Genomic DNA, 10019 nt, shown 5'->3' with positions numbered 1-10019 from the left:
ATGGCTACTGTCATATTCCTCACAAAGAATACAGTATGGCTAAGCATCAAAAAATGTTGCCAAAACTAGGCTCAATCTTGCAAGAAATGTCAATGGTGCAAGATTGGCAGGCGTGTATCCACACCATTAGGCATTATCAACACACCAATAGTGTGTTCGATGCACATACATTAGGATCTATTGGGACCATTCTTGAGCCCCAGACAGTATAATTACTTGTTCAGTGATACATATATTTACTCACTGTCTTGAAGCGATCCCCATTATAGACGTGGCAGCAGAAACAGTGGCCAGAGCTTTTGTCAGTGAACAGGTTGCAAGATATGGGGTGCCTTAGATGATAACAATAGCTTGTGGGCAGCAGTTTGAGTAACTGTTGTTCCATCAGCTTCTACTGCTATGCAGCTGCTCACGTATCAGAACCACCAGCTGCCATCTTGCAAACAAGAGGATGGGTGAAAGGTTCTACAAAATTCTGAAGGCAGGTATAATGTGCTCTCTTAGGGCTACAAACAGCTGTTAAAGAGGATCTGGACTGCTCCACAGCACAACTGGTATATGGAGAACAACTAAGACATCCAGGTGAGTTCATTTCTGACAAACCAAGATATCTTCCAAATAAAGAAACTGCAGTTGACTTCAGCCAACATCCTCAGAGAAACATGGATGAAATTTGGCCAACAGCACCAAAAACACACAGAGATAAATCAGTCTTCATACACAATGACCTGTGTATGAAGACTGATTTATCTCTGTGTGTTTTCTCGCGACGTGATGCACACGCACGCACGTGAATGCACTCCCCTGCTCGACTCGCTGCGGCTCACTTCATTACCGTCGCTCACACACGCCAACGCTACTAGCTCAATGCCATGCCGAGATGCAGGAATGGAGGAAGAGGCAAGATTGCTGCTGCTGTTGAGCTCCTGCTAAACGCAGTTGGGAGCAACAGTTGCAGCAACAAGAAGAAGAAGCGGAAGCCTGTGGCACAATTACAGTGCTATAAGTGCCAAAAGCTGGGACATATAGTCAGGGAATGCGACGGCGTGGTTGCATGTGTTAAGTGCGGGCAACCGCACGACACACAGAACTGCACCAAACCAAGAGGTACTGCAGCGTCGTGCGTAAATTACGGTGGCTCGCACGCCGCAAACGTGTGCAGCTGCATCTATCTGAAGACGTGGAAGCAGCGGAAGTTGGCCACCACACACAAAGAGGTGGCACAACAAGAAGAAAAGGTGGACACCCCACCCTCCTACATTAGTAGGGGAAGCGGGCTGCGCCACAAAGACAACGTGGACGCCTTCCGCCAAGCATTGCGGGAAGCCAATGAGGATGCAATCACTGCGCTCAAATCCGCCATGGCGGAGGAGAGTGCGGCCCTGAGAGCAGAACTAGAAGAGACGCGTCGGGAGGTGACTCAACTAAGGGTCACCTTGTACCTCGCATCCCGCACGACGCCGGATGTGGCACCGACCCCCACCAGTATGGGGGTAGACGCAACAACACAAACAACCGTCTCCCTGGCCACACGGCAACGCAGGTTGCTAGGGAGGTGGTCATGCACTCGGGGAAAACCGCTGACAACAAGGAGACAGCCCCTCGGAAGCAGTCATCACTCCTGTCTCTGCGGAAACACAGACGACGCAGGAAGTGCTGATGGAAACCGAGGGAGGAGAAAAAGACGAGCCGTTCGAGTGCCTCCCCCTCCCCAACAAGAACTGTGTGAGGGAGGTGCTCACCAAGATCACAGATTCCCTGCGCGATGGTAGCTACCCCCATCATGGTCATCCTTACCCTTTCACAGTAGACTACATCCCTCCCCTACCTCATAAACCTTATCCTTTCCACTGGGGGTGGGAACCCTTGAACCAGAAGCTTCACGGGAGGGAACTCATCAGGTGTGCAGATCTGGAGCTGATCAACATGCACTCGATCTTCACCGACGAGGACTGGTGGTACATGACTGACCAAGCAGTCCTGCACATTCAACAACAGATGCCCTCCGTGGACTTCTCCCGCCTGAAGAAGATAGAATTCGGGCAGCCAGGAAGCAGCAAGAAGAAGAACAAGAAGCCACCGGAATCACCTGGCAGATAAATTCCTACATCCACAGAAACCAGAGGCCAATCCAAAACGCGAAGAAAAACTTTCCCAACAGAGAGGATTTCAGGACGAACAGCTCAACCAGCTTAAACTCCTACACCTCGGGCCAAGGCAGGCCCGTCATTATAGTGAGTGAGTGAGTGAGTGACACAATGACGTGCTCATAATGACACATATCTGGCTGAGGGATGACAGTACATGGCCACCTTGTCAACCTCTGTACGTGGGACCTTACAGAATTCTCCAACAAGGCATCAACACATTCAGAATAAATTGGAATGGTAAGGACACGACTGTTTCCATTGAACATTGGAAACCATCATACCTAGAAGAGTACATGATGGCCTTGCAGCCACAGGAACAAAAAAGGAGAAACTTTTTCAGTTTATTTTCAAATTTTACTTTGCATTTTCTGACATCTTATATCACTAGGTAAGTGATAAATAGTTTTTAATGCAGCATTCTGCACCCCTTTTCATGCTAAAGACAATTTAATGTGGAGTAATGAATGTCATTTTTCCTTCTGGTACTGTAATTATGTACCTCATTGTTCCTTTTGAACTGTAGTGTACTATTTATAAAAAATTTCATGAAGTTATAAATATACTGGGAAGTGGTACTCAGAATGCCCAACTACTTAAACAGATGTCTACAAGATGAGCAAATGAGCACCACATATTATTCTTATAGGGCGTTTTTAAGCAGCAAATACTTCCTTTTTAAAGACGAGTTATTTCAGAACATTGTTCCACATGACATTACCGAATGGAAATATGCAAAATATGTCAACTTGTTGATTTGTCTTTTCCCAAGATTTGCAATGATGAGTACAAACATGGCTGAACTAAGTTGTCCTAGGAGTTCCAAAATGTGCTTTTTACCATTTAATTTTTCGTCAATATGGACACTTAAGAATTTTGAAGTTCCACCCTATTACTTTGAGGTGATTGTTCGAGTTGGTTACACAAAACAACACCCATTTAGCAGTAGTTCATTTATTCACCTAAACACATGCAAGGCTCACAAAGAACTGAACATGGCGGAAGAGGCCAAAGATAATCTTAGCTCAGTTCAAAGGTGGGTGCATCGATGTCGGTGCCACATAACCCCCCCCCCCCCCCCCCGCCCCCCCCCCCCCCCCTGCTGGAGTAGTCTGCGGAGCCAGACCATGGTCAGTTTGGCAGTGTCGTTGGGGAGCTGAGTGGGTAGATGTCATGAAGGAAGGTTGGGCCACCAAACCTGGAAGTCGTTGAAGCGAGCCGGGCATCGTACTGGTAGTGCAGCGACAGGTAGGCCAGCGGTTTGCAGGTGGAACAGAGCGACGACGACGATGTCTCCAGTGGGCATGGCGAACACACGAAGCATGTCCAGGTTGACGTCGGGCGGGAAGGAAACACATTTCACCAGGTGGCAGAGAATGGCGGAGGTTGTGTCATGAGCACTGGATGAAAAAAAACACATGACGAACAGTATAATCGCACAGTATTATTGAGATGTCGTGGATTATGTCCTGGGGGACAGGCACAAACACCTCGAGCGAGGGTACGTTCAAGATGGGGGGGGGGGGGGGGGGCGCTGAGAAACCTTGACAGGGCGAGGCAGGCGATGGTGGAGAGGTCGAAGGGACTGGCAAAGGGCGAGGGCGTGATCGTAGGTAAGCTCAGGGTCACCAGTGAGGTGATTGTTCAGATTAGTTACACCAAACAACACCCATTTAGCAGTAGTTCATTTATTCACCTAAACACATGCAAGACTCACAAAGAACTGAACATGGCGGAAGAGGCCAAAGATAATCGTAGCTTAGTTCAAAGATGGCTGCATCAATGTTGGTGTCAATTTCATTGGCGCCACAACTTATTTCCTCTCTATGGTATAGTATCCCTAGATGTGCAGAACTGAATATCGTGTTTCTTTTTAAAATTGAGGGTGAGACCATTCACAGAAAATCTGCCAATGATATTCTTAAGAACTAATTCTGCTTGTTGTATATGAGATGGAAGATATTTACATATATGAGGAACGATAGTCATCACTTTTCTTAGAGAGAGGTTTAGCAATGGCATATTTCAGTCTCTCCGAAAAAATTCCTTGAGTTAGTGATGCATTACATATTTAATATAAGACTGGGTTCATAATATGGGGAAAAATTTTAGTATTTTATTGGAAACACCATTAAAACCAGATAAGCTTTTATTTTTGAGAGAATGTATAAGTTTCTTAATTTCAGGAGCACAAGTTGGTGATACCTTCATGTGACAGAATTTTATGAGTTCCTTATCAACATACTGCTGTAATTTTTCTCTTCAGCTGTTTGTCCCTAAACTTTCTACTGTATTTAAGAAACGCTTATTAAATATATTTGCTACCAGTGCCTCGTCATTTATAGCACTTCCATTCAGTTCAATACTGATGTTATCTTGTTCTGTGGCTGGTTATCCTGTCTCGTGTTTCATTACATTCCATATAGCCTTAAGTGTGTTGCTGTAATTACTGATTTCTGACATTATATGCATGGTCCTTGAGTTTTTGTCAACCTTTTGTAGTAATTTTGAATAGTTTTTGTAATATGTAACTACTGCAGGATCTCTACTTGTTCTTGCCAACACATACATTACCCTTCTCCTTCCTCTAGTGATACATCGTTTTTTAAATGACTGTTCAAGTTTCTTTCTGATTAGCTTATGCAGAAAGCTATTTTCAAATAATAATATAAATTTATCATGGAATACATTAAATTTTATGTTAGCATTTAGTTCATTATAAATTTCATCCTATGCCATTGCATGTAAATCATTCATAAAAACATTTGTCCTGGAGTCATTTATTCTTCTAACTGATTTACTCTGAGAAGTATCCCTACAGTAAGGTACTATGTCATTCATCCTAATTAACTGTGCATTATGATCAGAAAGAGCTTCTGTCCCTGAGTAAACAGTTATTCTGTTGCTTTGAACTTCACCAAAGAAAACATTACCTACTGTCTTTATTCACCCAAGTTGCAAATTTAAGTACTAAGATAAAATTGTAGAATCCTAGTCATTTTTCCTATCAGAAACCTTTAGATAATCTACAGTGAGGTCACTACAGACTATTAACTGCTTGATACTCTCTGACAAGTAACAGAGTAAGGAATCCAGTTTTCTCATAAACAGTTCAAAATTTACCACTGTCAATTTATATACAGTTACAGTTGAAAGTGAAATATTTTTCATTATTAATTCAGAAGCACACACTTCTATGTGCTGATCACTATAAAATCTACTTGTCTCAATATTTTTGAACTTGTGTTCTGTCTTAATATATGTAACAATTCCTCCTTTTCCCATATTAGTTCTTCATGAAAAAGCTCCTTGAGTGTAATCTTTTATACGCAACTTGTCTAACTCTGTGCCTGTGTGATGTTCAGATAGGCACAGGATGTCTATCTTTTCAGAGCTCTCTAAATTTTCCAAACAAACAAGAGGCTCTTCGACCTTATCACTCTATCCTCAATATTTTGATGGAAAAAGTTAACCTTACTTTTCAGTGCATTCTTAAGCATTTTGTAAGATCTTCTTTCAAAACATGGTGCCTGAATTCTGATTCTACCCCAAAAATGGCCCTCCTCTGACACCTGACACAACTGGGATCTTGCTATGTATGATGGTGCCCCTTCCTTCCTCCTTTTTTATTATCTGTGAGAATCTCAGCCAACCTATATTTCCCTCTCCAAGTCAGGTGTCTATTGGTGCGTCAAGTGTCTACAAAAGCAAATATAATGCGTGTTTTGTATTTGCTTGTTTATTAGTAGATGCAATGTGTGCTGCCATTGTGCGGAAGTAATAATTGAATTTGGTGACCACTGATGTCAATGTATCATAAGTACTTCTACATCTGTGTCTGGAGACTCTGTTTCATTTGCATTGCTGTTTTTGTTTGGTAGTGTTTAAGACTTGTGAAATTACACTAATGCTAAAATCTGGGTATTCTGCTACACCACCATAAGCAGCAATAGGATCCACCAGAAATAAAAATGTCATAGTGAATTGAATTTTATTTGACCCTATGGGATTAGCTGGTGTACAGTGCATATAGATGTGATATAGGACACATCAAAAATATAAAACATTCATTATCACATACTTCCTAGCCAATTTTCTCACATTCTAACATCACTGATTATAAGTAACAATATATACAAATTTCATGTGTACTCTTCAACACTGTAAAATTCCTTTTCCACCAGATAGTCTTTGAGATTCTTTGAAAACTTAGTGTCATGTATATTGTATCACAGTTTTTTAGGTGGACTTCTTAGTAATTTGATAAACTGAGTACTGGAGTCCTCTTTCAAGCATTATTAGTTGGTGGTGTATGCTTTGTATGTCATTCATCCTCATTGTGTTGTGGGTGTGTATGCTAGCATTTGTAGTCCACTTTGCACTGTCTTTTTGACATATAGTTTATATATTATTACAAAGATGTAAAAGTTAAGATACCTAGTCTTTTGAAGCAGTTTCTGAATGTTTCAGAAGTCTTTCTTCTTAATATGATCCTGATTTCTTTTTTATTGTAATGGAATGCTCTTTTTATTTCTTGAATGTTTGCATTTCCCCTCACTATCATTCCATACTGTAGGTATAGTTCAAAGAGTCCATCGTATACTGTGCACAAAAGCTGCTTGTCTGCATACTATGATAGCTGCCTCATTCTGAATATGATGGAGCTGAATTTATTAGAGACAGAATTAATATGTTGTATCCATTTCAGCTCGTTATCTACAGTAATACCTAAGAATGTAGTGGATTCTGCTTCTTCCAGTCTCATTTCATCCACCTCTAAACACATATGCACAGCCTTCTCTTTATTTCTGAATACTGAATACATAGTCTTTTTTAGGTTTATAACAAGTCCATTTTCCAGGAGCCACTGAGCTGTGGTTTTTTGCATATATGTATGCTCTTCTCTCAACCTGTACCTGTTTTGCTCATTGTTCAGTATTGTCATATCATCTGAATACATTTTCTTCTTCTCTTCAGTACCTATGTCATTAATGAACAGATCATTGGTAAAGCAGATGCCAGACTGAGATTCATTGGAAGAATCCTAAGGAAATACAATCTGAAAACAAAGGAAGTAGGTTACAGTACGCTTGTTCGCCCACTGCTTGAATACTGCTCAGCAGTGTGGGATCCGTACCAGGCAGGGTTGATAGAAGAGATAGAGAAGATCCAACGGAGAGCAGTGCGCTTCGTTACAGGATCATTTAGTAATCGCGAAAGCGTTACAGAGATGATAGATGAACTCCAGTGGAAGACTCTGCTGGAGAGATGCTCAGTAGCTCAGTACCTTCACCGAGGAGTCAAGCAGTATATTGCTCCCTCCAACATATATCTCGCGAAGAGTCCATGAGGATAAAATCAGAGAGATTAGAGCCCATACAGAGGCATACCGACAATCCTTCTTTCCACAAACAATACGAGACTGGAATAGAAGGGAGAACCGATAGAGGTACTCAATATACCCTCCGCCACACACCATCAGTTGGCTTGCGGAGTATGGATGTAAATGCAGATGTAAATTAAACAACAATGGTCCCATTATGAATCCTTGTGGCACTCGATATTTGATAGCTTTGGATTCTGACTGATATGCATTCCTTATTGATACGTATTGTGTAAGTATGACTCTATCCACTTACCTGCTTGCCCTCAAATACCATAGTTTTGCAATTTTCATATCACTATTTCATGGTCAGTAGTGTCAGATGCTTTGGAAAGATCCAGGAACACTGCAGATACAACTTGTTTTTCATCTAAGGATGGTGTAATATAGTCTGTCAGACTGGCAATTGCTGATTCTGTAGATTTACTCTTTCTGAAACCATCCTGTGATGATGTAAGAATACTGTATTTGTCCAGATAATCAACTAATCTATTATACATAAGCATTTCCAGGATTTTTGAGAAACCTGATAATAGTGAAACTGGCCTGTAGTTGTTGGGGTCATCCTTATCCCTTTATTTTACACCGGTACCACCCTACTGGTCTTCAGTTTTTCTGGAAAAATTATGTTCATGAAAGCACTGTTTGCTACATCCAGCAATGGTGAGATTATTTAGTCACTTACTTCCTTTATTATATTATTCAACATTTTATCATCATCAGCTGATTTCTTGGACTTCAGTTTTTGTATATTTTTCCTCAGTTCATCATCTGTGACTGATTTGAAGAATATGGTTATGCTTGATTTTTTTGATAATTTAGTAATCTTATTTTTTTGACTATTGCTTTCCAATTCTAAGTTCGCTATCACATTTATACAGTTATCATTGAGTATGTTAGCTATTACTCTATCATCTGTAACCACTCTGTTGTCTGTTTTCATTGACCTCATCTCTATTTCTTTGTTCGATCAGCTTTTTCCTTTCTTTCACCATTAATTTCATTCCAAGCTGCCTTTACCTTGTTTTGTAAGTTCATTGTGGTGGCATTAATTGCTCTTGCTTTTGCTTCTCTTATTGTTTTTCTCACTTCTGTCATAGCATCTTATAATTTTCAGTTACCCCCCACCCCTATTTCAAATCCTGCAGCTTCCTTTGCGGTTCTATTATTTCACTGGTAATCCACTTTGTCTGATCCTGCTGCTTTTCTTGTCTCTTTGCTTTGGGGAATGCCATGTCAAAATGGTGTTTAATTGTTGTAGTAAATGCAAGATACTTTTCATTTACATTCTGTGCATGTAGGATTTTATTCCAGGTTTCCCTGCTTAATATTGTTCTAAAGATGTTAATATTTTGTTCACTGATTTCTTTGGTTGCTTGTTTTGGTTCTGATATAATGTCCTTACTTCTGCAGAAGCAGGTCAGCTGTCCCTGGTGCTCAGATATTTATGTTGAACTACATGTGACTCATAACTACAACTACTAAAATTAGTAATAATGTTGTCAATAACTATCTGACTTTGAGAACTCCATCTTGTCAGTGCACATATTGTTGCCTCCATATTGTATTGTATTAACAATTCTTCAAAATATTGTCTTGGTTTTGATTCTTTTCCCATGTCAGTATTGAAATCTCTACACATAATGATGTTTTTCTTCATCTTCATTCTTCGTAAGTTGGGCATTTTTTTCACAAAGATGCTAATCTTGCCACTTGGTGATCTGCGCACACAAAACAATCTAGTCATCAGTCATTACACCAGTAATTTCAAAGTTTTTTTCTTTAGCTGTGGGTAATCTCACATACTTACTGTTTGCAATCTTTAGGGACTTCCCTGTTTTAATATATATGGAAACCCCGCCACCTTTATGTTTAGATCTATAGAAGTAACTGGATAAGATACAGTCCTTTATGCACTGATATGTAGTATATCTGATTGTATTTCACTTAGGACTACTGCTTCTAGTTTCTTGTTACCAATGTATTGAGTATTCTGATTTAGTACTTTTATGTAACTTTTCTTTTTCCAGCATACATGTTGTGGGCTCCACTCTGAGAGCATAACCTGTAGTCCTTTCTTTCTTGTGTTGTGCTTATATTTTCCTTTTTCAGCTGCAGCAGTTGGGTTTTCAGCCCCATCAGGCCATATAGTTTCCCTTGCTTCTGATTGTTTTGCAGGCAACTGTAAACATTCTGCTGAGTGCCATACTTTCCTAGGCAGTTTTCAGATAGAAACTTGTTTGGGTCTATAAAAACTGTCCCAAGATGATCACACTGTTCTTTGATGGCATAATTTATTTTGGAGATACATTTGTCACTCACTGACTTACTTTTTATGATTCTGCTGAGTATTAGCTGGGATCCCACATAAACACTTCTTGCCAAGCTGATCGTATTTCTTGTTTCATTAATAATCTGTTCTTTGCTGCTGCTTCTTAATGAGTTTGTTCCAATGTGTATACAGACACCACTGTAGTATTAGTTTTGGT

The sequence above is a fragment of the Schistocerca americana genome, chromosome 3 (genome assembly GCF_021461395.2).
Source record: "Schistocerca americana isolate TAMUIC-IGC-003095 chromosome 3, iqSchAmer2.1, whole genome shotgun sequence".
Taxonomy (NCBI): domain Eukaryota; kingdom Metazoa; phylum Arthropoda; class Insecta; order Orthoptera; family Acrididae; genus Schistocerca; species Schistocerca americana.
This window is presented reverse-complemented; position numbering follows the sequence as displayed.